The sequence below is a fragment of the Ambystoma mexicanum genome, chromosome 1q (genome assembly GCF_040938575.1).
Source record: "Ambystoma mexicanum isolate Mex_15411 chromosome 1q, UKY_AmexF1_1, whole genome shotgun sequence".
Taxonomy (NCBI): domain Eukaryota; kingdom Metazoa; phylum Chordata; class Amphibia; order Caudata; family Ambystomatidae; genus Ambystoma; species Ambystoma mexicanum.
Window position 1 is genome coordinate 1,222,406,745 of NC_090922.1, and position 24,191 is coordinate 1,222,430,935.

At 41.5% G+C, this 24,191-nt stretch overlaps 1 protein-coding gene and 1 long non-coding RNA gene across 3 annotated transcripts in view; one reads left to right on the forward strand and one right to left on the reverse strand.

Annotated features, from left to right (window-relative positions):
- LOC138544346 (uncharacterized) overlaps positions 1-10,629 on the reverse strand; it is a 72,797-nt gene extending 62,168 nt beyond the window's left edge. The window contains exons 1-2 of one of the 2 annotated variants that reach the window (XR_011290703.1): positions 10,584-10,629; positions 7,716-7,806 (exon numbers count right to left, since the gene is read on the reverse strand). This is a non-coding gene — a long non-coding RNA (uncharacterized lncRNA). Of the gene's footprint in view, positions 1-7,715 lie in introns of both variants that reach the window. The other variant, XR_011290702.1, reaches the window with a different exon arrangement.
- A 79-nt stretch (positions 10,630-10,708) lies between these two features.
- The window catches only part of JAK1 (Janus kinase 1), a 1,055,078-nt gene continuing 1,041,595 nt past the window's right edge, over positions 10,709-24,191 (forward strand). The window contains exon 1 of the mRNA XM_069641985.1: positions 10,709-10,842. The gene's annotated coding sequence lies outside the window, so the exon portion shown is untranslated. The remainder of the gene's footprint in view (positions 10,843-24,191) is intronic.

Sequence of the window (24,191 nt, forward strand, 5' to 3'; positions counted from 1 at the left end):
CGAAGTGCGCAGGAAAACCTGAAAAATAGGCCGCCAATCCACTTTTGCCTATGTCAGTGGTAACACAGAAGACCACTGCCAAAACCTATCACTGGGCTACCCACAAAGTAACATGAAACTACTTGAAAAAGCAATGCTGATTGGAAAGGGAAACACAAACTGTTTTAAAAATCAGTTTCTCCGTGGCTGTTAAAAGTTCAAAAATCATGGTTTTCAAACCTCACAAAAGATCCAACATCCTTGTTGGGTTTAAACATCACTTTATCAAAGAATTCACCTAAGCACAATGTCAGCAGAAACATATTTTATCAGAAGAAAATCTACATTCAAAGAGGTTTGCTTGGAAAAATGTGTTAAAAATGTGCACAGTACCGCCTCTCGCCTGTGTCAGAAGCCGGCATTTGAGTAACCTGTCAATTTAAACTTGTACTTAAAATCAAAGTATGGAAAAGAAGAAACTCCCCATCAAAAACAATATAGGGTGACAATTCAATCTCTATGTTTTAAAAAAGGCTGGAAGAGATTTGTGGATATATTTGTTAAAAATGTAATTTGTATTTTAGGAAAAGACTATTTAAAACATTGTTTTAAAAGTGAGTAAAGTTAGCCACACTGAGCTTCAAAGACATTCCATACAACAAGGAATCTTCCCCTCTGCTCTGCTGAGAAACTGGCAGGGAGGTGTGGAAGGAACTGGGAGGTGGACTTTGGCCTGTTGCTCTGCTAGAAGACAAAAGGCTCCCTTAACTGAAAAGAAATGTTAATTCAGGCGTCAATAGAAACCAGCTGCTGGCAGGAACAAGCTCAGGTTGCATCTCTGGCTAAGCCAAGCCTTGGAGGCGGAGCCAGACTGAAATGTGGATCTGGAACTGAAGAAAATATATATGTTTGAGAAAAAGACTTATAGAAAACTGTGCTAAACTTGGAAAAATCTGGAATTTATAGATTGTTAAAATGAAAATGTTGCTCAAAAGTAGATACTACTCTGGAATTTGTGCGATGTTCAGAGACTGAACCACGAAAATGTCAAGATTGTAGCAATTGTGATAATGTTAGGAATATGAAAATTCACAGGAGTATGCCCAGATATTATGTGCATATATCTGGAATAATTTATACAGATCCGACACTGGGTAACCGACTAAAAGCTCGAAAAACTGTCATTTGTGAACCAAAACTCTTAGGAAGATGAGATATGTGCCTTATTTAATTTGGGATGTAAATATGTATGAGTATTAAGTTAGCGATATTATAAATATGCTTTTTATGAAAAATAGATTTTCTGTACAAGAACAAAGGGGAGGGTTTTCTCCCTGGACCATAAACATGACACACTGTTTTCTTCTCAAATCAGGAGAGAGGGAATACTTGGACCAATCAGTTTCCTAGAGGGTGGGCTTAGTATAATCAGCCTCCCCACCGCTTTGGAAAATAAATAAATAGGGACTGTTGAGGACATATAAACACACATTCACCCATCTACTGGCGAAGCGCTCTGCAGGAAGAATCCAGACTCCAGAACTCTGAAGCAGAAGGCCCAATCCTAAAGCTGAACCCTTCTCAGCTGGACTTTAAAATCTTGCAACCTGATTTTAACCCCAGACTTCCAAGGGGCACATCAAAATTCAACAGCTTGGCTGTGCCGTTTCTGCTTCTTGTCAAGAACCTTGCTAGAACCCAGAGATCCAAACCAGTAGAGCAGAGCTGTAACCCAGAACCAACCCATCAGATCCAGTCCAAGAAGCCGTGCAGAGACTCAGTGCGGTGCTGCGTGCAGAACTGGGTGCCCAAGTCCTGTCTGGTGGGCGAGCCGAATTCCAGTCCAAAACCTTTGACCAGATCCCGACGGGCCTATTCATATTCTGGAACCATAGTTGTGAGTATTTAACAGAAAAATTGTCCATAGCCAATCTCTCATCCTTAAAAGGATGGTCTAGTAAAAATTTGTATTTAAAAAATAGATAGGCCACATAAAAAAAAAAATACTAGCATCCTCCGTTTTAAAACTTCCTATGTAAAATTTTGAGCTATTCAAGCTCAAAATTCGAAAAAGCAAGCACAGGGGCGCAGCCATTTTGTGAAATGGAGGCCCTCCTGTGCTGGCTTTTGCTTTTGCGGCACTAATGAAGGAAAAGCCAGCCAGCTGTAGTAAACAAAGTCTACCGCTGGGTGGCTTTCCCTTCATTAGTGCCGGGACTCGGAGGACGCGGACCGGAGACCAGAGCAGGAAAGCTGCAGCTGAATCTCGGTAAGTGCTATTTATTTTTTTTACAAAAAATAAGCACTAGCTGCGGTTTTTTTTCTAAGTTTTCCGGGCTGGAGGAGCCCGGAAAACTAAGAAATAAAACCGCAGCTTTAAAAACGTATTTATGTTTGCGGCCGCTTTTGAAGCGACCGCAAACATAAATACAACGTTATTGTGTTGGAAAACGCTGCGGTTTTTCTTTCCAAGTTTCTCAGGCTCCTCCGGCTCGGAGGAGTCTATGCTACATTATTCTTTTCCTCCACACTCCTATTGATTAAAGAGACTGTTGATTATTGTAATATCACCCAACGCTGATCAACGTATAAATATTAAGTGTGATATCCAGATATTGTTCACAATTCATAATAGTGTGATATATATATTGTTCAATCCTTCAAATAAATATTTTGACTTTGCAAAACAACCTACTTCTTGGTTCAGGGAGACCGGGGGGGGATTCAAAGAGAGGGGCGTGATATAAGGGTACATTGTTCAGAAATAAAATAACTTGACATAAAAATATATAATTAAGGGTTCCAGCTGGGCATTACAGCTAGGCATTGACTTAGTTGGAGTACTGGGTTGAAACCACTTATATATCAATGCTGTCACTTGCAAGTTGGACAGTAGCATATTGGAGAACTAGTGTGAAGGGTGGGCCTGTCTTTCAGCAGCCTGCTGTCACTATCAGTTTTGCAATAGTCAACCGCAGGTTTTCTTCCACCTCCAGCTTTGACCGATATTTAGTCTTTAGAGCTGCAAGTGCTGAGAATCCAATCTCGCAAAAGGTACTGAAAGGTAATAGTACATAACTGCACATTTGGATAAAGTTGGAAACTCTGCACACATTTTGATAAAATCTAACCAAGAAATGTTTTTGAATTGGCTCTCTAGTAGGCGTACACTTTGAAGTTCCATTAGTTCCTCCTGGAGGTGTATTGGGAGGTGGGCCCCTGCGTCTGTTAGGAAAGGCTGAACCAGTCAGTCATTGACGTTCCAATTGTCCTCTGGAAAGTGGTTCTGAGATGGTTTCCTATTAGTTCAGCAACACATGAAAGATCATACGTTGTGTCCTCAAGAGCATTTGAACGGAAACGCGCAAATAGATAGTGCCCTAAAGTGTTGGAATTATAGTATCGTAATAATGGAAATGCATCAATAATGCCGACATCAACCCTCCTCCTTCAAAGCTCAGGCTTCTTCTTCAATGCGGATATTTTTGCGCTCATAGCAAATGATGTTTCTGGGCCATGAAGAGAGAGGTTTTGAAAATGTAGCTTTTCAAAGATGTTACCAAGGTAAGCCGATAGTACAAGCCAGCGTGAATCACACAGAGGTTCTTGTTTCGTATGGTCTAAACCCCGTGAAATTCCCAGTCTTTTTTGCTTAATCAGCATGGTTTTGTTTCTAAATGGACCTTAATTTTGTTGGCTTCAGGCTATTATTTGCTAGTGTAGCGCCACAAACCACACACTGCGACTAACTTCTCCAGCAACTGCGATCAATTTGAACCCATATTTCCATGTTTTTGCATTTCTTTTGTCTGTTGCCACCACTCCCTTCTGCTTTTTGTTTGAAATTCTTATCATCTTTGGGCACTTGGACCCGTTCTCAAAAAGGAGCCTGAAACTGCGAAACAAATTGCAAACCCTATGTTACTGGTCAAGTCATCAGTGTTTAAAAACCAATTTCTTTCTTTTATTTAAATGATATCGTTTAATTTCAAACCTTTTAATTATTCACCTATAAACAAGCACGGTCATAAAAAATAACCATAGAACAACTCTTGTGCTTCATTTTACTGCCAACCAAATGAAGTTCTACCAATAATTGTTAGTTTTCACATGTGTCCATTATATTCTTCAAAAAATGAATAATACTAAAAAAATGAGAACATTGTCTCCTAAAAGCATTTGTGCCCATTGGTCTTTCCCCTCATATTGGGTCCTTCTGAGTGGCAACATCTCTGCAAAGAGATTTCTTTTGTCCGTGAGGGCCGTGCAATCAATAAGGATATGCTGTATTGATTCTATTTAGTCCACTTTCTTACAGAATATTAATGACTCTGTTAGCTGTTTCATCTTGCCCAGCACCTCAAGTTGGCAATACATTTAAACTGAGGCGCAAAAAGTTGCGCGTGAAACGAGCCAGGAATAGATCTGTAAATATTGGTTTAGTGCTCTTGCTTCTATTTCACAATTTAATGGCAGATAATATTGAGCTTTTGCTTGCATCGTTCGAATCCAATCATTCTGTTGGATAATTTTTTTCACTTCCTGCGTACGATGGCCGAGCATCTCTACTGTTGCTTCCTTCTCCAGAATTTGGAAACATGACGTTTTCCATAAGTTTAAGACTATTTGATTTGCAGACTTATCTTTTGTTCATAATATCTCAATTGCTGGTATGTGTTCTTCAATCAATATCTTTCTAAATAGGTCCAGATCTATCCAATTCTTGATTGACTCCAAAAGATTGGAAATACGCGGGATTGGATAGGGCGGTGGCAGCAACAAAATCTTATGCCACACCATCCCTTCCAATTGTTGCCATATTATACGAGGCAAATTTAGCATGGCCTCATTGCCATATGTCAGAATGGCTGTTATTTTCTGTCTGTACAAGGCAATGATTGGTTTCATTGAAATGTGCCATACTTATTATGGAGTAGCAACCCTGGTCGTGCCAGCGACTGAACTTTGGATTTTACATGGTCCGACCATTCCTTTTCAGTTTCGGATTGGTTAAGCCAAATGCCCAGATATTTAGCTGACTTTCACCCATTCTAGTTTTTTTCTTTCCAGAAAAACTCCCTTTGTATTGATGTGACAAGGTCATCACTTGGGATTTTTTAATGTTAATCGTGAGATCATTCACCATTACATAGTTTTCCAGTTCTTTCAATCTTTTTTGTAATCCCACTAGTGTTTTATCTAGTATGACCAAGTCATCAGCATACATGATGTACGGAAGGGGCTGTGCATGGCATTCAATTACGGGGGGGTGGGTGGAGGATTTGCTGGGATGGCTCGTTGATTATCTGCTATGTCAGAGGTGTATAAATGATAAAGCGTCGCTGCCAAAAGGCCAGCCTTGCTTTAGGCCATTAGTCCGGATCTCTTTGGATAGCACTCCATTTTGGGCTAGTCTAATTTTGATCATTTTATTTGTATACAGGGCCTTGATAGGTTGAATGATGTCACTAGGACATTGCATTAAAGTTAATTTATCCTACAATTTTACTCCATTAACTGCGGCAAAGGCCAGCTGTAGGTCAATGAAAGCTGCATGAACTGTGGTTCTCTCTCTCTCATGGCCTCTAATTTTAGCATATTGAGAAGTATCAGGTTGATGTTTGTGCCTACTTTTTTAATGAAAGCCGTTTGCCTTGGGTTTTCCATTTTCTCTTGCCCAGTCTGTTAATCTACACAGAAATAGAGATGCAAATACCTTCCCTGAGGGGTCCAATAAGGCTATCAGTTATTTGGCATTTTCCTATCACCCCGCTTGAATATGGGTACTAGAATTGCTGTTTTCAATGTTGTCGGAATAATTTGATATTTAGCAATGATCAAAAATAACTGCATACACAAATCTGCCCAGACTTAAAGTTTCTTTTTCAGCATCGCATTACTTAAACCATCAGGCGGGGGCCTCTGATGGATTTAGTGCTTTGATGTGGGCCAAAATGTCTTCATATCCCCAAGCAAAATTAAATTTTTGATCAATTGACCAATCTGTCTGACGATCGTTTAGTTCCTTATATAAAGCCGAAAAATAAGCTATCCATTCTTGCTCTAGCACCTCTAACATGAGATGCTCCTGCTTTTGTTGTTTTTTGTTCAACAGGTTACATAAATCTCTGTTTTTGTTTTTCAGAGCCGATAGCATTTGCTCTGCGTCATTCTGTGAAATGGTCGTCTGTCATTTTTATCCAATTCTTATACCGTTGTTTGAGAAGTTTGATACTTTTCGCTGGTTCTTTGCGACCCAATTTCGATGTCAATTTTAGGTTCCTCCGGAGAAAAAAAATTGCTGCCATTTGTATGTTATAGACGTGCGTGTGTTTCCCTCTATTGTTATGTCTGTTTCGGTGCGTTTGTATGGTATTAGCAGCCATTCGTATTCCAATTTCTCTTTCTCAGATCGGGATGCATTACGAAATGTTTCTTTTGGAGTATCTAGTTGTTCATCCGAGATCCGTACTTCATCGAGTCCAGAAATGATTTCCAGTGCTGGCAATTAATGTTCTGCAGTGTGTAAATTGGTCAACAATTTGATTGTGATTTTATGATGGTCACTATTTTTAGATGAACTATTATTTATCTTTATGATATCATCCTTACTTTTTGTAAATATAGTCCAGCACTGCACTTGAAATACCTCTCGACCACGTTGGTTTAGGTGGCCTGTCTTCTATCTGGGAACAATTTATCAATATCAAATTTCTTTTGTCAGTTGGGTATGCTTGATTTTATACTCAACGATGGTAAATTGACTCCATGGATTAAGGTTCATAGTCTCCACTAATTCCAGGTTGCCATCTGTTTTAACTAGCGGTAATAGGACAGATGATGGTCATCCTATTGCAGGATTCATGCATGTCAGATACCCCTTGCAGATTGGTTGATTAAATATCCACGTTTCTTGGAGACACATTATTTGATGTTCCGCCAGATCATTATTATCGCTGTCAAACAATTGAACAGAACCCCTGGTATTCCATGTCAAGTTTTCAAAAATGTAAAATGCAGCAAAAGGTATTTAAATGAAATTTAAAAAAAAAGATAAAATGGCAAGTACCACATGCAAAGATTTAAAACGAACCATATGAAAAGGTAAGGGGGAAAAAGGCCCATGCAAAATGGGTCTGAAATACTGGGTGGAAAAAAGAAATTACAAAAATAAATCAAACACCAAAAAAACAAAATGTCCCCAAAAGATTTAAAAACAATGGCAAACACCACATGCAATGATTCTCAATGAACCATGTGAAAAGCTTTGAGGGTGTGTGGGGGGAGGAACCCTCACAAAAATGGGTCAGAAATACTGGTTGGATAAAAAACAAATAAATAATATTAAAAAAACACACCACATTGATACACTTCTTAGAAGACTCTCTGTGCAAATCATGAAGTCCTAGCTCAATTTATTTTTTGAAGTGTGGTTCTGGACTAGGCCAGACACAGATTGGAGGCGAAAACCACACCTGCATGCATATTGCACAGGGCCGATATATGATATGGCATTTATAACGTGCCTATACACAAGTGTTTCAAGGCGCCAACGAGGCAAGGGAGGAGAAACAGAAGGAAGACAGAGAAAGCAATCATACTAGGCCAGGTGAAATTGAGATCGCGCCAGGGGAGGGTGGGGGACTGGGAGTGCAGTACATAGGATAACAGTAAATAAAGACAAACCTTCAGCACTTCTACACAACCAATGGTACATATGGAAAATAAATCCTTACCTGCTTGAGTGACTGGGTCAAGTGCTTCACTGGATTTTTTTGCTGGGACACAGGAGGTAAGGTTGATATTCTGATGCTTGCAGCAATGCTGCTGCAATGAAAACAAACAGTTAATCAAGGATACATGGGTCTACCCAAGACTTCAAAATTAAGATTAGATGCGCAGGAGCTACAACCATCTCTTGGGTGTTACGCATTAGCTAAGCCGGACCGAACGCTGGGAAACCAGGAGAGAGTACAAAGTGCTCTGTAAATGCAACTCCAACATGAGACGTGAACTTTGAGTACCCCCCAAAACTGGACATGAGAAAGGAACAGCCTCAAAAATGGCAATTTGAAATGCCCGATTGCGACTCCCAACCATAACTTTAAAATGACCCTACCTTCACCCACAGCAAAATACAGTTTTACAAAAAAGGCAGAACTGATCACTGGCCCAGTTGCCCAGTTAAGGAAACTCGGGAATGAATATCAAGCCTTTACCAACTCAGGCTGCTCGATTAAAACTCTCTCCAAAGTTAAAACCCTGGGGTCTTTGACCAGGAACTATCTATGAAAGCACACATTAGCAGTCTTGTCTCCAGTCCAGTCTTAAACTGTTGGCACAAATTAGGCCTTTTCTCAACAGGTCTAATTGTGCAACCGTTGCAAGGGCTATTATTGGAGCCTACATAGATTACTGTGCAAGTCTTCTCCAGGGTACCAGTTAAGGGGAGTTGGCCCGCCTTCAGGATGTTCTAAACAATGATGTGAGAGTGGTGGAAGGGTATGACGTCCTTTCATCGCGGGATGTTTTTTTTTTAGAAAAATATATATATGGTGTGTGCGTTTAGGAATACACAAAAAACATCCTTCGATGAAATGACATGGAACCGGTGGAAGGCCTGAAGAAATCTGATCACGTCTCCAAAGCCGGGAGAGCCCTTCATTGGCCTGAGGTGGAGAGGAGAGTGACTTACCGGACTTGCTGTATTACATTCCATATCTTCATGGGGAAAGCCACAGCTACCTCGCAGACAAGACTGGAATGGCTGCCGACAAGGAGAGTCCTTTGGTCTAATAACTCCAACCTTCTTACCCCCCAGGGCAAAATTGGTCGTTGTGGCCTGGAGTTCCTTTCCCCACACGGGGCCAAAAACAGTGGAATGACCTACCTCCCGTCCTAAGAGCCTGCCCAAGCTTTGGGAAATTTAACACAACCTCAAAACTGTTCTTTTTAAGTGATCCCCACCCCATCCTTTCAGCCCTTTTGTTCCTGTTCCTTTTATCGGTCCTTGCGCTATTATTCCTATGAGCCTTGTCTACGCACATTACAAATACATTAAATAAATTAATCCTTACCTGCAGCAAGTCCTACTACAGATGTCAGGATTTTTTACTGCTGCTGGGGACTTTGCAGTCCTAGATGGGATTAAATATTTCTGCACTACACTCTGCCAGTCAGCGCACATCCACCCCTGCATACAAAGGAGACCTAGGGTGCAGAGTCCAACAGCGAAATCTCCAATGTTCCCTATAGGCCAGCCCACCACAGCTGGCAGAGAGAGCAGTCAGAGCACATACCTGAAAATGTGACTCATACTCAGTCACAGAGACAAAAAATGATAGCACGAGAGAAACAGAGAGCATCAGCTTGTTATATTTTACACTTTCTATTCCCTGCTTAGAATATTTGAGTCTGCTGGCATTCCAATCATTCATCTACATATCTTACATAGAATCTGACACAGCAGTGCTTAACCCACCGAGCTAACTTTCGGAAACATCAAGTAATAGCCATTTAGCTTGTACTGCAGTTCAGTCACAGCGCGGAAGTAGCAGACTCTGCCGTGGCTGCCATGCAAGACACAAGGGCCCCTGGCTTCTTTGCAGCATACAGTGCCCCATGCAGGCGAAGGCCTGGCACCTACATCAGGAAGATTACATGTATTCCACTTTAAATCCCTTCTATGGCAGTGGTGCACCCAAAGTACTGTTGGCAATGCAGTGATTTTTAGTACATCAAGGAATGCACAGACTCACTCTATACTAGATGGCTACAGGGATAACTCAGCAGGTTGACAGACCATTGCTGAGATGTTACTTGTTAATTGTATGGCTTTTTGCAGTTCCTTATAAAACAGGAAGTGCAATCAAATGTGTTTAGCCAGATGATGGGTTGAGGTATGTCTGCCTTTGCCCTGGAGTGAAAATCAAAAGTTGGCACCCATGAACCCACAGTTTAGTTTCCTAATAACTGCTGTCACCACAATGGAAGCATTTATTTATGACCAGTTTTACAAACATATAACATCTTTATAAATATAACCTGTGATAAAACACAAAGCAAAGGGCACACAAATTGGTGTGGTGCTCCAACAAAAAAACAAAAAAAAAAAAAAACAATTTCAAAGAAAACTAGTGAAAGCAAGTTTCAGCAGCATTTGATTTTGGAAATGGCTTTTTTCCTATGAACGTGTAAAATGCACATTTGAACAACAATAACGTGCCCAGTGTAGACTGCATGGTTTCAACCGTTATGCCCCACCCCAGTGATGTTCATGGCCCATTGATTCCCGTGGTGTCCCTTTCAAAACAAACGGGATGAACAAAAAGAGCCAGGAAGAGCGCGAGTGACGGCTGCCCACTGCCATTTATTTGGAGGTGAACATGCAAGTACGCAAACAATACATCAGACTTGCTGACAACCACATTTGCAAACAACTGCCCTGAAATGCCCTCGGCATGCACTGCACGGCCATGAATCACTTCCGTTTGGGGGTGGGGAGCCGGGGATACTACTGACCAGCCAAGAAGAAACACAAAGATCCGCGGTTGCTGCAACTAAAATGAAAATAGGAAAAACAAACCACCGGCAGTAAAACACACCAGCACATGAATTGCATGAAGTTCTTCTTTCTCCACGATTCTCTTCCTAAGCACGTAGACGTCCTACGTGTAAAACGTCACGACGATTTAAAGGCATATCGCCTTAAAGGCATTTGAGAAAGTGTCAGCAATCTTTTAAACCCGCACACCTGGCTATCGGGTCTCATAGGGACTTTAAATGTGTGCTTCACTCGATAATGAAAGCAACACAGGGCCTCTGTTTACCAAACGCTCCTTTTTAGTTCCCAGGCAGCATCAGGTGAGTACATGGGAACTTTATATCCATTTCTTTTAGCGCCCATTAACTTAGATCGTTCTCACCCCTTTGTTATATTGGTAAGAGGAGCCCTTTTGCAACCTCTGGAAATGCACGTTGAAGTGAGAGGCTGCAGCTGAAGCTGTAATTGGATGTATTGTACTTATCACATGTTGAAATTAAAAATTGTAAGTACGCGACTTTCTAAAATCTGTTTTTGAAATTACACGGGGCATCCTTTTGTTGTTGGTATTGTAGACACAGTAGCTGCTCTGAATCTCATCTACGGTACAGTTCAGGCTCTGGAATGCTCGCAGGCGCTTTAACCGCTGTGCAGCTACTGCACAGACCGTGCTCTGCTGTAAGTGACTATATGATCAATTAACTTGCCAGTTTCCAGCTAGCCTTCGCAACACCATTGGGCCATTCAGTCCAAATATAATTTAAACAATTCCATGCATATTACCGTCTATTAAGCTTTTGGTATCTTGCTATGTCTCACTGCATACGGCATGACAAACAATGGCATTCTATTAATCAATAATGACCGTCTCAGGCACTTGCATTTTAACAACAGCATTAACATATTATTGATTCATGTATAGGTAATATCGATTATATGAAGTATTTATAACCATTTAAAAAAAAATACTGTTTGTAATGTGTGGCATTGAATCGATTTATAGTGTCCACTAGGACTGTACTGTTACAATGTAGTAACTTTTTACAAGTGCTCATCAGACTTTATTTTAACAGATTATGATCCCAATAAATTATGTGGTTCTTTGATGCATTATGGGTTATCCATTCAAGTGGTTTGAACACTTGATCATTTAGAGACTCAAATGAAATCTAACAATTATGCTATTATTGTTTGCACAGTACTTCACATTTCATATTGTGTCTTTATATGTACATTTAAAGTGATGCAAAAATCTACAAATTGTAGCATGCATTAGCACTTTATTCATGTCAAATGAAACCCTATAACTATGCCAGTATCGTTTGCACTGCACTTAGCACTTTATTATGTTTTATTATACTCGACATGTAAAGTTGTGGCAAGATCAAAAGGTTTTTAGCATATACCAGCACCATATGAGGGGATATGCTGTGCTTAATAGATAACTATGTTTCAAGATGCCGGCCAACAATGCCTACACCATAAACTGTGTTAGCATTGCAGACTTTCTTGGGTAACATCAAAAAGAGACTTGACTGACCATGTAAATACGAACTGCGTACATTGCAGTCACTCAATCTGACGAAGCACGCTTTGGGTGAAACGTGTTGTTTGTTTGCTGTCCACATTTGTCCACGACGATTTGAATAAAGGACATTATTTGCAGCCTCCAAAGGAGTCGGTTTGATTTTTGGGAAAATACTGCATGCGTGCCGCTGTACTTTTCGACTGCTTCTCAGTCTTGCTTTTATACATATATAACAATACCTGCGCCGGCTAATGATTGCAGACGTGTACTGTCTACAGTTCCAGTGCCTGCTCTGAAAGTAATGATTCCCCAACGCTAATGCCTGCAGATCCGGTACTTTCTCTGGGTCTAATGACCCTTCTGTGGATAATAACTGAAGGCACAGTGCCTGTTCTAGGTCCTAATGGCTGCAGACACAGAAACAACACCCCGATGAATAGCAGCAGACACTACCTTCTGTAGTGCTAATGGAAAAGGCCCATCACATCCCCTGGCTGGAGCGAATGAGTACAGCCACAATACCTGCTCTGGAGCTAATGACTTCCGATACAGTTGATACCTACATACCTACTCATCAGCTACATCTGACAATGCTTGCCCTGGGGAAAATAATTACAGACACAGTACCAGATCTGGGATACCGATTCCAGACACAGTACCTGCCCTGGAACTAATGACGTTTGATACAGTGCCTGCTAATCCGTTACATATGACTCAATTCCTGCCCTGGGGCTTATAACGACAGACACAACACCTGCTCTGCGAGAATGATGGCATGCACAGTACGTACTCTGTGGGTAACGATTCCAGTCACCGTATCTGCTCTGGCGCTAATGGTATTTAACACAATGCCAAAGGTAAAGACCCCATGCACCCTTTCTTTCCTTTGTGTCCTTTCCCATTCCCAATTCTCCTCTGACACCTCGAGCCACACTCTCTGAAATAAACGGACAGCATAAAGAAGTAATCAGTAGGGATAAACCATCATGCCACGATTTTCAATACGTGTTTGGTGCATCTGATGGGATGCTTGTTCATTTCACTTGCGCCAAAGAAGGTGGTGATCCGTGTACAAAGGACATTTAAATGTGTGCATCATACTTGTGCACAGTGAGGTGCTTTTTTCCCGCCAAATGCACAACTGCGCAAGGCAGAGGGTGGAAAGGGGGTTCTAGGCATTTTCAAGTAAATCCTGATTTTCAAAAGAGGTTTACTTTTCAAAGCACAGGGAAAAAAACATTTCCTCCCGTCTGTTGGGACAGGTGCAGGGAGGTATAAAATGTATGGGAAGGTCACTTCTGATTCCCCTCATGCAATGAGTGAGCGAATGCTTTGTGTGAATAAACGAGTGAATTTTGAGTCAAAGAATGTGTGTGTGCGTGTGTTTGTGTTGATTCTGGCTGGTGAGGGCTGCACAGTAACAAAGCACTTAAAAAATATGTATTGCATTGGCATTTTCAATAGTAAGAACACATGTAACCCCCATCCACATCCCTTCTCGCCCCCACCTTCTCCCCCCACCTTCTCCCCACCCCCCCTCGATCCCAACACATCTAACCAACAAAGCATCCAGTCCTGTCCCCCGTCCCCAGAGTCCATAAACTCTGTAGATGGCTCCCGTTCCCAAGTTTCTGAGTGGCCAACTCTCTCTCCAGCTGGTGTACGGGCCCTTACACCGTTGAGAACACCCCCCGCCCTCATAGTCCTCGTCTCCCCTAGAAACTTCAGCTATATCTCCTCCCAGCTTCCTGTGAAGGCGTCCTCCCCAAGTGGAGCGAGTACTCCCACCAGCCCCAGCAATCTTATTTTCCTCGAGCACCATGCGGCCCACAAGGCCCGCTGCACGTGATGCAGGACAATGTCCCAGTCTGAGAGAAACCTTTGGTGATCCTCCTTGAATCGAATAGGTCACCCACTCCAGTGGCACACATTTCCAGATTTTACTAACCCATTCCACTAACCCATTCGTGTTCTGTGGGGGCAGCTTTTTGTTTCCATTTGTGGGCCACCACAAGCGTTGCTACCACTATCAGGATGACGTATGTCGTTCTTTGAGCTTGCAAGGGTAGATTTTCCAGAACACAGCACATTCCCAGGATGACCATCCCTAGGTTGTCCGGCATCTGACTCTACTATTCATTGCTGCACGGATCATGTCCTAATAAGGCTGTATGACTGGGCATTCCCACCAAATGGTATGCAGTGCAGTGATTATAACGAAAACAACAAAACAAATGCAAATACCAAAAAAACTATATATGGGGGGAAAGGGTTAAAAGGTGTGGGTTCAGAGTGGGGTTGGAAGCATGGGGAAATGGGAGGTTTAGGGGCGGACCCCCTCAATTAAAGAAAAAAATCTATATATATTTTTTCCGTTGTTGTTTTTGTATTCGTTTAAATCACATAGAACCCCACCAGATCTGCTTCCACAATCCCGGTTCCCCACATCCCCTCCAGCAGAGTGCTGACGCAGTTCGGTAGAACTGATGTAGTTTTGCTGAGGTGAGATGCCATGGGACCATTATCTCAACCCACATTTCGTGAATCTGAATAGCCCGCATGAGCTTGGGGATATCTGCTCATAACTGAGTCCAAAGTTCCCCCTCCCACGGCTTCCCCACTGCAGTTTACCACTGCTCCATATAGTGCCATGACTGGCTCCCTGCCCCTTCTGCTATAATCTCATATAACGCTCCTACCAAATGCCTGTACCCCCGTGTCAGTCGTTACGACACGTTCAAAGGGTGTGAGATCCCTGGTGGCCGTTGACCTGACGGTTTTTTACAAAAAGACGCATCTAAACCGTCGCATGTACAAAAGGTTCTACAAATGCTAGCACCAAAAGTTCGAACACCAAAAGTTCGAACTTTTGGTGCTAGCATTGCAGGTAAGTTTTAAAAAAAAAGCAGGGTGTTGCAGGGGACACGCGTGCAGCACACCCGCAATATAGTGAGCGGGGGTTGCGGGGGAAACCCTTGCAGCCCCCGTAAAAGAAAAGGACCCTGCAGCGCCAGTTCCCGATCACGGAAGTGAAAGAGAACTGGCGCCGTAGGGACCCAGCGTGAAGAGAAGGTAAGTGGGGTTTGTTTATGTTGGGGGTGTGGGTGGGGGTGTGTGGAGGGTGTGGGTGGGGGTGTCTCGTGGGTATGTTGTGGGTGGGGGTGTGGGTATGTACGTATGTTCACATGAGAAAGATGCAAACTTTTGGTAGTTCGCACCTTTCTCATGCGAACATTCCAGCAGCAGTAAATTCAACCTTTGTTGGCTCACGTGGATTCGACCTGACTGTTGGGTTTGTAAGCTAGTGCATCAGTTGAGCGGTGCGATTATCCCCCCCCCAATCTAGCCCAAAGTCCTGCTTGCACTGTACAAAGGATTTAATGTCCTTACCAGAGAACATGTCACATAGTTTACGGCACCCTACCGCATCCCACCCATTGAAGGCACCCCTTTCCATAACTGGTGTGAACTGGGGATTCCTAAATAGCAGGGAGGTGAAGGTGGTCAAGTTCACCCTCCATACCAGCTCATCCCATGAGTTCCCCACTATGGCCCCTATACTGCTACGGGACATGGTCGCTACCCACTATGGCCCCTATACTGCTACGGGACATGGTCGCTACACCTCGTCCAGCAGGAAATGGAGGCGGAAGTTTGGTGCTCCCAGCCCTGCCTTGCTTCTGGGAGACATTAGCATCTGCATAGCTACCCTGGGTCTCTTGCGGTTCCAAATAAATGTCCCTACATGTTTTTGATGGGTCCTGAAAAAGCCTTGGGGAATCCCCACGGGCAGGGCCATGAAATAGTACCGGATTATTGTCCAAATGACAATTTTAAGGGTGTTATCCTCCCCATCCAGGAGGGCACTCATTCTGCCAGCAGTTGGTGCAGCTTTTATTCTAAAGACGGGTAGTTGACATGGTGAAAAGCACCCAGAGAACCAGTAATCTGGACCCCCAAATATCTAATGTCAGTTTCCGCCCATCTATAGGGTACTATAACCTGCAATTACTGAACATTTCCTGAGGGGGCGGTCAAGTTTAATAACTCTGACTTGTGGCCATTTCTTTTTAACCCTGCCACCTCCACAAAGGGAAGACGTTCCTGCAAGCTCCCTGTGAATGAGGTTTCTAGTTCTGTGATCAAGAGGAGCATGTCATCAGCAAACGCTGCAACTCTATGCTCCCCACCCCAATCTCCCTAATATCCGCGTAGGCCCTAATGCTGGCCAAGAGCGGCTCCAGGTGGATGGCGTATAAGAGCTGGAAGAGCGGGTAACCCTGCTTAGTGCCTTGTGAGACCATGACCCTCTGGGAAAGTTGCCTGTTGATTGCCAGGTGCAAGGAGGGAGTTCGGTAGTTGGCTCTTACCATTGAAAGAATTTAAAACCTACTCCCATAACCTCCATGGTATGGAAGAGGAATGGCCATTCGACCCGGTCGACTGCCTTCTCGGCATGCAACGCTAGTATAAGTAAAGGGGTTCTAGATTTATTTACTTTTTTCAGTCCGATGACAGAATGTTATCCGAGGTCTGCCTATGCCTAATAAATCCCGACTGGTCAGGATCAATTAGTTTGGGGAGGAGCTTATCCCAGCATGACGCCAGAACCTTGGTGTAGATCTTTGTCTCTAGATTAATAAGGGCAATCGGCAGGTACAAATCGCATAGAGTGATAGCGCACAACCTTGGCTTCTTCCATTGTTGTGGTGATACACACTGCCCCCTCAAAAGAGTTGAAGATATGGACTAAGCGCAGTAGTACTAAAGTTTTTGTAGGAACACGCTGGAAAGCTGTCAGGGCCCGGCGCCTTTCCTGATGGCAAGTCAGCTATAGCCTGTGGGCTACATTGACCCACTCGGCAGAATCCCCATCCATGATCAACCTGCACTTCAGCAGTTGACAGCAAAATGGCTGTGCTGGCTCCTTGGAGCACCATTGCCCCGCATTAAAACTGCATTTTTGCAGCTACAAAATGATGGCTGCACCATCTTGCCAAACACCTGTTGGGCAAGTTGGAACTAAAAGCGCACACTGAGAAAGGCTGCCAGTGTGTTTTCTTGTGTGCACTATAGAAGCGAAGTGAAAAGCAGCGCTGCTCTGCTGTTTACTAAAATGTTCCCATTGAAAAGGGAATATTTTACATTGAAAAAGATGCTGCCCTGATGCTATTTTCATCTGTTTAACATCACATTGCTTTTCTCCATAAGTCCCTGTCCTTGCCTAACAATGTAAAGGGGGTTTAGCTGGGAAGCATATATGGGATGTTTTATTTCAACAGGCTTGTTTCTTGTTTAGAAAAAAATATTGGATGCAGTCTGAAACTAGCCAAGCAGTTTTTCAGCTTGGGGGATTGCTAGCAACAGGAGTGCCACCCCTCTACCCAGAAAAGAGTTACCATCCATTCTGGTACACATGCGTGCTAATTGCTACCTTCGGAAACTTTGAATGGACCAAAAGCACTAAACACCACATGCTCATCGGACTTCTGTCTGGGCTTAGCCCTATTACAATAGATATTCTGGGACACATGCATGTGAAATAGGAAATCACACATCCCCTTATTTGTCAGACAATGCTGGCCATTTTCCTTAAAAAGCTATTTTATTAATAAACGTTTCATCTTCGAAATTGGAAAACGCAGTAAAAGTTTCACAATCTAGATGCAATTTTGGTGGCTTTAACTTTAGATGTTGTAGCTTTCACTGCCATATTGGGGACAGAAATGGCAGAGAATTGGATATTCTGAGGGAAGTGTACATAAGGCCGCTTTGAAATTCAATACTGACATGCCTTATGATAATCTATACACATGTATAAAGTTAGAATTTTAGGTCGAATATTTCTCACTGAAAATGACGAAAACTTATTAGGCAGTCAAAACAAAGTCTTACAAATTGGAGAGTTGGACCGTCATGCTGTGCAGGAAATATGTAATATGCCTATGTAATTTGTAAAAATGACACAATTGGGTAAATATGTGATTTATGTTAAGTGATTTTAGCAAAAGTAACTGGGATTAAAATACTTTTTTTAAAAATTTTATTTATTATTATTTTTTTTTTTTTGGTAGCACCAATTTATAAGTACTCTGCGACCAAGTATATAAATTTCCTTTCGAGCGGTTGTCTCATTTGTCGGAGGGGCAGAGGTAAACACCCCACCAATATTGAACACACAAGGGCACCCTCCTATTGATTAATGCGTCACACTCAAAGTTCATGGGTGCTGAAAACTGTTGTTTATTGGCACAAACAGTTCAGCATACGTTAACACAGATTGCCCTACGTTAATCATAACACGAATTGCCCTATGATGACACAAAGTTAGGTCTGACAAAGCACATATATGGCCCTGAAAGGTTTAATTATATACCTCTTCTATGGTGCCTTGAAAGTTGAGCAGCAATAAGGAAGGGCGCCCAAGAAATTTTGAATCCTCCCCTATCAAGTACAATGTTAAGGAAGTAAATGATCTCAGCCTCCCTGACATTACAAATCAGACAGATGTTGAAAATGAGGAATGGTTGAGTAAAAAGGTTGATTTGAAGGGAAGTACAAAAAGCGCTATGGGTGGACTGGTTAATTGTTCAATATTGGGTCCCGCTATAGAAGCTGAAGTAGGAAAGAGGATGAGATTTTCTTTGGGCCATCAATCCATTTACCAATTCCAAAGAACAGATTAACCTCTTCGAACTAACGACAGGAATCCTCCCTAGAGAGGATGGGCGACAACATGCTAGTCAAGAGGAAGAGATTGATCTCTGTGCTCGTGATGCCCCTGGATTTGGGGCGGATTTCCCGGTCTTATCTAGAATTCTCGATCTGCTAGATAAGGGCCACGAGTAAACCCATTGTGAATTGTGGAACTTAAGAGCAGCATTGACAGACCTCCTATGCAAAATGAACAAAGTGGAGTGACTGCTACTGCTATTCACTTGTGAAGCTGTGTCTACTTTAGTATTGGGCAATAAGAAGAATGTATCCATGAAAGATAATATGACGCAAACCCCTGGAGATAAGAGAATGGTAAATGTGGAAGCAAAATCTTTTGCTGAAATGGCAGCCGTACCGGTGGCCAACAATATACATTCGGATACCAAATCGAATAACTTAGTTTTGGAATCCGAAGGCGCAATTGGTAGTGCTATTCAGCAAATACGGCTCGATATAGAGGCAATTAAGAAATCTATTATCTGTGGTAGTAGTGATGGGATGGTGAGTTGGTATCTCCAAATCAGGAATCGGTTCCCGTGAGGGAGGGGTTGACAGTCCTACAGTGTTATTAGATTTGATCGATCTTTCTGATGGCACTAGGAAAGAGTTGTGTGAAAGTATGATTGACTTAGCCTCGGAAGGGGAGAATGAAAATCAGTTTGTGGTACTTACACGGAGAGAAAAGAGAATTATAGCTAGAGCACAGAAATGAGATGCAAAAAATAACAAGTCCAAGAATGCTAAAAATAAAAAATAAAAAAGTGATTCAGAAGCTATAGCTGTCAACTTTAAGAAAGTAGTGGCAGATAATCAGGATGAGGAGAATGGTATTGACTTGCATCAACTTGACGAATAGTCTAAGGTACACCTAGACCTTATCTCAGAGGGAACTAGGAATGGTCTACAACTACTGAAAAAGTGTACATGAAAGACCAAACATCTGAATGCGGGATCCAGCCAAATTGGGGTGAATCTGTCCGATGAGTTAAATCTTCGTCCTCAGAAAAAGGGGCAGTTTGCACCATCAGGTGCAGGTATCTCAGGTGTTCAAACAGCTCTATTACAATTCTATCCAGTGAAAAATAAAAAAAATTGATAAGAAATGTAAGCAACCCCTCAAGAAAGAGAACCCGAGTAGCCCTAGTAGATGTATAGATGAGTCGATAGGTGAGCCCTTGATGATAGGAACGGTTGGTAGAAACACACAAGGAGAGGAAGTAGAGCTGGGGCACTCTGATGGAGAACAGGAGGGATCTCAAGAGGTAGAGATTGTATCTACAGGTCATACAAACAAGCAACGATCCTTTAACAAGATTGGTCTAAATCCCACCCCAAAGGGGATTGAAGAGGAAGTACATCAAGAAGTAACTAAAGAAAAGACCAACCTTGATTTGGGAAAGAGAGATGACATTTACGAAGAGAAATTGGTTTCAGGAATGCCAGTTATCATGGGCTGGGAAAGTAATGTGGCAATAAATGGTAGAACTAGCCTAAATAGAACATTTATACTTAAAACATTCCAAGCGATTCCCCCTCTAAGAACCCTTCGCTCTGATGATCTGGAATGGAGTTATCTTGCTACAAATTACAATCATCGCATGATTTGCAGTTTCCAATCTATGATCATAATGAGTATTGTATGGGAACAGAGGGAACATTTCACTGCTTTAGGTCTTGTCCCTCACATTTTCCAGAATGAAAAAGATGCTGAGATGTTTTTGGAAACTCCTCTTGAAAATGAGATTAAAAAAAAGTGAGACAATGTTAACCGGTCCGCAGCTTCATATTAGTGCAGATACAATTAAGCAAATTCTGGCATTAGTGGACGCGCTCAATGGGATTTCACCTGGAGCAAGTGAAATTGTAATCCCACCTGTGAAGGCAAACTCGGGTACGTTAGCGTAACGAGGGACTCTTTAGAATCATGTCATGGAATTGTTGTGGCCTGGCACATTCTTTACGTTGGTTCGGTAGGAAATACTTAAGAAATCGCCCAGAGGTTATTCTTCTCCAAGAGCCCATGCACACATCACTTTTGATATTGCAGGGTATGGTTGCTATTCCAAGCCAACCACTAAAGGATTAAGGGGCGGCCTTGGGGTGGTCTAGCAATACTAGTCAGTAATGAATGTAAATTTGATCCTGTGTTATTATACAAAGATGCAGGTGTGATGGCATTACAATTAAATCCTCATAATCCAACAGAATTAGTTATAGTAATTCTGTGCATTTATTCGAACAGATCAAATATATTTGTAAGTACAACTCAAGTGGGGATCATAATAATTTTAATTCCTCGTGTTATAAAAGCAAGGTCATAAATGTGAGTCTGGGTAATAAAAAGGTACCACTGACGATGAAAAATTGACAAAAGTGGGTGAGATATTTTCTGGGATGGGACATCTAGCTGGTCCAGCCCCTTTCTAGTCCCTGTCATTCAACTTGGATGCGAGGTGATCTCTGCTGTTACATGGACCACTTCTTTATGTCAACTTTTATTCTCAACATTTGTGAACCAGTGCGAATCACGGATTATGGATTTGGGGATCACTCTGCTATTTCTATAAATTTAAGTATCCGTGATTGGCGACTTGACTCAGATTTGTCCCTTCAACTAATAGAGACTGAAAGTTCTGGTATCTCTATTAGATGGAAGTCATATACTTGTAGGAGACTTATTACGTATATCAGGGAGGATCCTGTTCTTGCATCCATTGGGCAGAATTACACAGGTGTGGACATGGAGACGGAGAGGCAGGGGTGTTGCTAGCTCTGGAAAAGACCCGGGGCTACACTAATGTTGGAACTGTCAGGACTGGGGGATAGCTAGCCTGTTGGTTGTAGCTCCTGAGATTCTATCCGGGGCTACATCCAAAAGACCAGGGGCTATAGCCCCCTTAGCCCCTCCTTAGCAATGCCTCTGCGGAGAGGCAAATCAGCAGTTGTATTCATAAGCATGTAATAAATATTGCTTGCAATACTAAGCCAATATTGACTCCCAAGGAACACAGACATGCTTTTAATCTACAAATTAATCATTTAAAGATTAACAAAAATTTTAATTTGAGAAAATTGACCAGATTGAATTTGGGTTTGGACGTGTATATAATTGAAAAAAAAGTATTCTCTTGCTATATAAAAATCAGATGAAAGAATTTAGACATTACTGCTATTAAAGATAATCAGCGTATGATGTACAACATTTTAGCACATGACACAAGAAACATCTGGACCCTAATCGGAACCTTAAATGCCCCCTATAATTATAATGAACCAGCTATTTTAGCCTCTACTTGGGTACAATACATTACCAAGAAATTTGAACTTCCAAAAACATTCTATATGGAACGCACTTGTGATTATTCAGAATTAATTCTAGGGTGCTGTCCCTGGACTATGGAGGACATTGTTGATGCAATAGTAAATTAAAGGATTCCAAAGCATCTGGCCCTGATGGGATCCCCTCTTGTATAATAAAAATGGATCCGTATTTATGGGCAATGATCCTTAAAATTAAATTTGACATCATATTCTCCACCAAACATATTCCACGCTCTTGGTGCTCTGCAGTTATTGTCCCCATATATAACAAGGGCAGTGTTAATGATCCTTCTAACTTTAGACCGATTGCACTAACCAATGCCTCCTCTAAGGTCTTTTCGCAACTAATCCTAAAGGAACTACAGGACTTTCTTTACAGCAACAATAACCTGTCTAAATATCAAATAGGGTTCTGGAAATCTATGGGCTATCCACTGAATGCCGCTATTGTATCTCTCTTACAGTGTCAAACCAAACGAAAGGATACAGGGGCAGTATATATGGCTGCACTCTATTTGAGTGCAGCATTTGACACTGTAATAAGAGAAATGCTGTGGAATAAAATGATTTGTAGTGGGATCCCAGTACATTTAGTAGCTTTGATTGCATTATTGCGCTATTGCAAAGACTTAGTATAGGGTCCATTTAAATGAAATTGGTACATTAACAGAGCCTATCCAAACAGAAATTGGGCTAAAACAATGCTGTTCTTTAGCAGCAGTATTATTCAATCTATACCTTTCGGATATAGATAACATTTGGAAGGATATAACAACTCATCAGCATATGTAGCCCACTCAAACTAAATTGTATTAGTTTTGCGGATAATCTGCTGTTGTTCGACAGAACGCCGTCGGGACTGCAGAATAAATTAAATGCCTTTTATTTATTTGCTGAATCTCTTAACTTGAAGATAAACCAGGCAAAATCGCAGATTATAATTTTTTCTGATGGGAAGAGGAAAATAAAGAAATTTAATTGGTCGATTGGCATGGTGGAGCTTGAGGTAGTTAAGGGAATAAGATATTTTGCTACACATTAACCGATCAGAACTCAAAAAAATGGTGGAAAGAGCTGTTGGTGGAAAAACTGAAGCCCTTGATTGCCCAGATGTTTATCATTTACCGAAAATACTGCACCTTTTCAATAGTCCCAATTATTCAATTCTATTTGTTAAAAATTGAACCATGCATTTTGTACATTTCTGATATATGTACCTTAGATATCGATGACCTGTTAGATATTGCTTAGGGAAAACTTTGGAAAAAGGTGTTGGGGTTAGCAAATTCAATCCCTAATGATATAATTCGGCATGAACTGGGACTCTTACTGCTTTCAGCCAAACGAAATTGGAGGTTGTTGAATAATTACAGTAAGGTGTTATGTCCCTCAAAAAACTCGTTTTATGAAGACCTGAACAATATGATTGCTTCAGGATCTCTACCTGTATTATACAAATTTGTAAAAAAAAATGAATGAAATCTTAGATTTACTGTATCTAAAGAAGATCTTATAGCTGGCTTACCCTCTAATAAGCGGAAATTCCAACTGTTGAGTTGGTGTCTCCAGTCAGATTGGATTGTCAAATAAAAAGCTTATAAACAATACGCTTTATTTAGAAGGAAACTGGGTGATTTACCCAGATATATTCTCCAATTTCCTTGTTTGGCTGCAATGGGTTTATACCTGCGCTTTAGATTAAATCAATTTTGTACCAATAATCATATATTTAATTGGACCACATATAAGGAAAGGTTTGGAATCCGAAAGCGGTGAATGTTGTTTTTGTTGTGTCCCACAAATGGTTGAGTCCTTGAAACATCTGGTGATGTTCTGTAACCATTTTGAGTTGCTAAGAATAAAGGAATTTGGAAGTCATTGGTACTCAGGATCAGAACTATCTAGGACCACATTATGGAATAAATGTATGTGGGGAAACGGCACCAACCTTGTTATTAGATTAACGAAAATTCTTGAAGTGTTAAAAGAACAATTATTGCTTGTTACTGTCTAAACTTTGTTTGAATACTAAATTAATATTTAAAATGTCTGTTTTTAAGAAAAGCTTTACATGCATAAATTGTTTTAGCAATCAAAATGAAA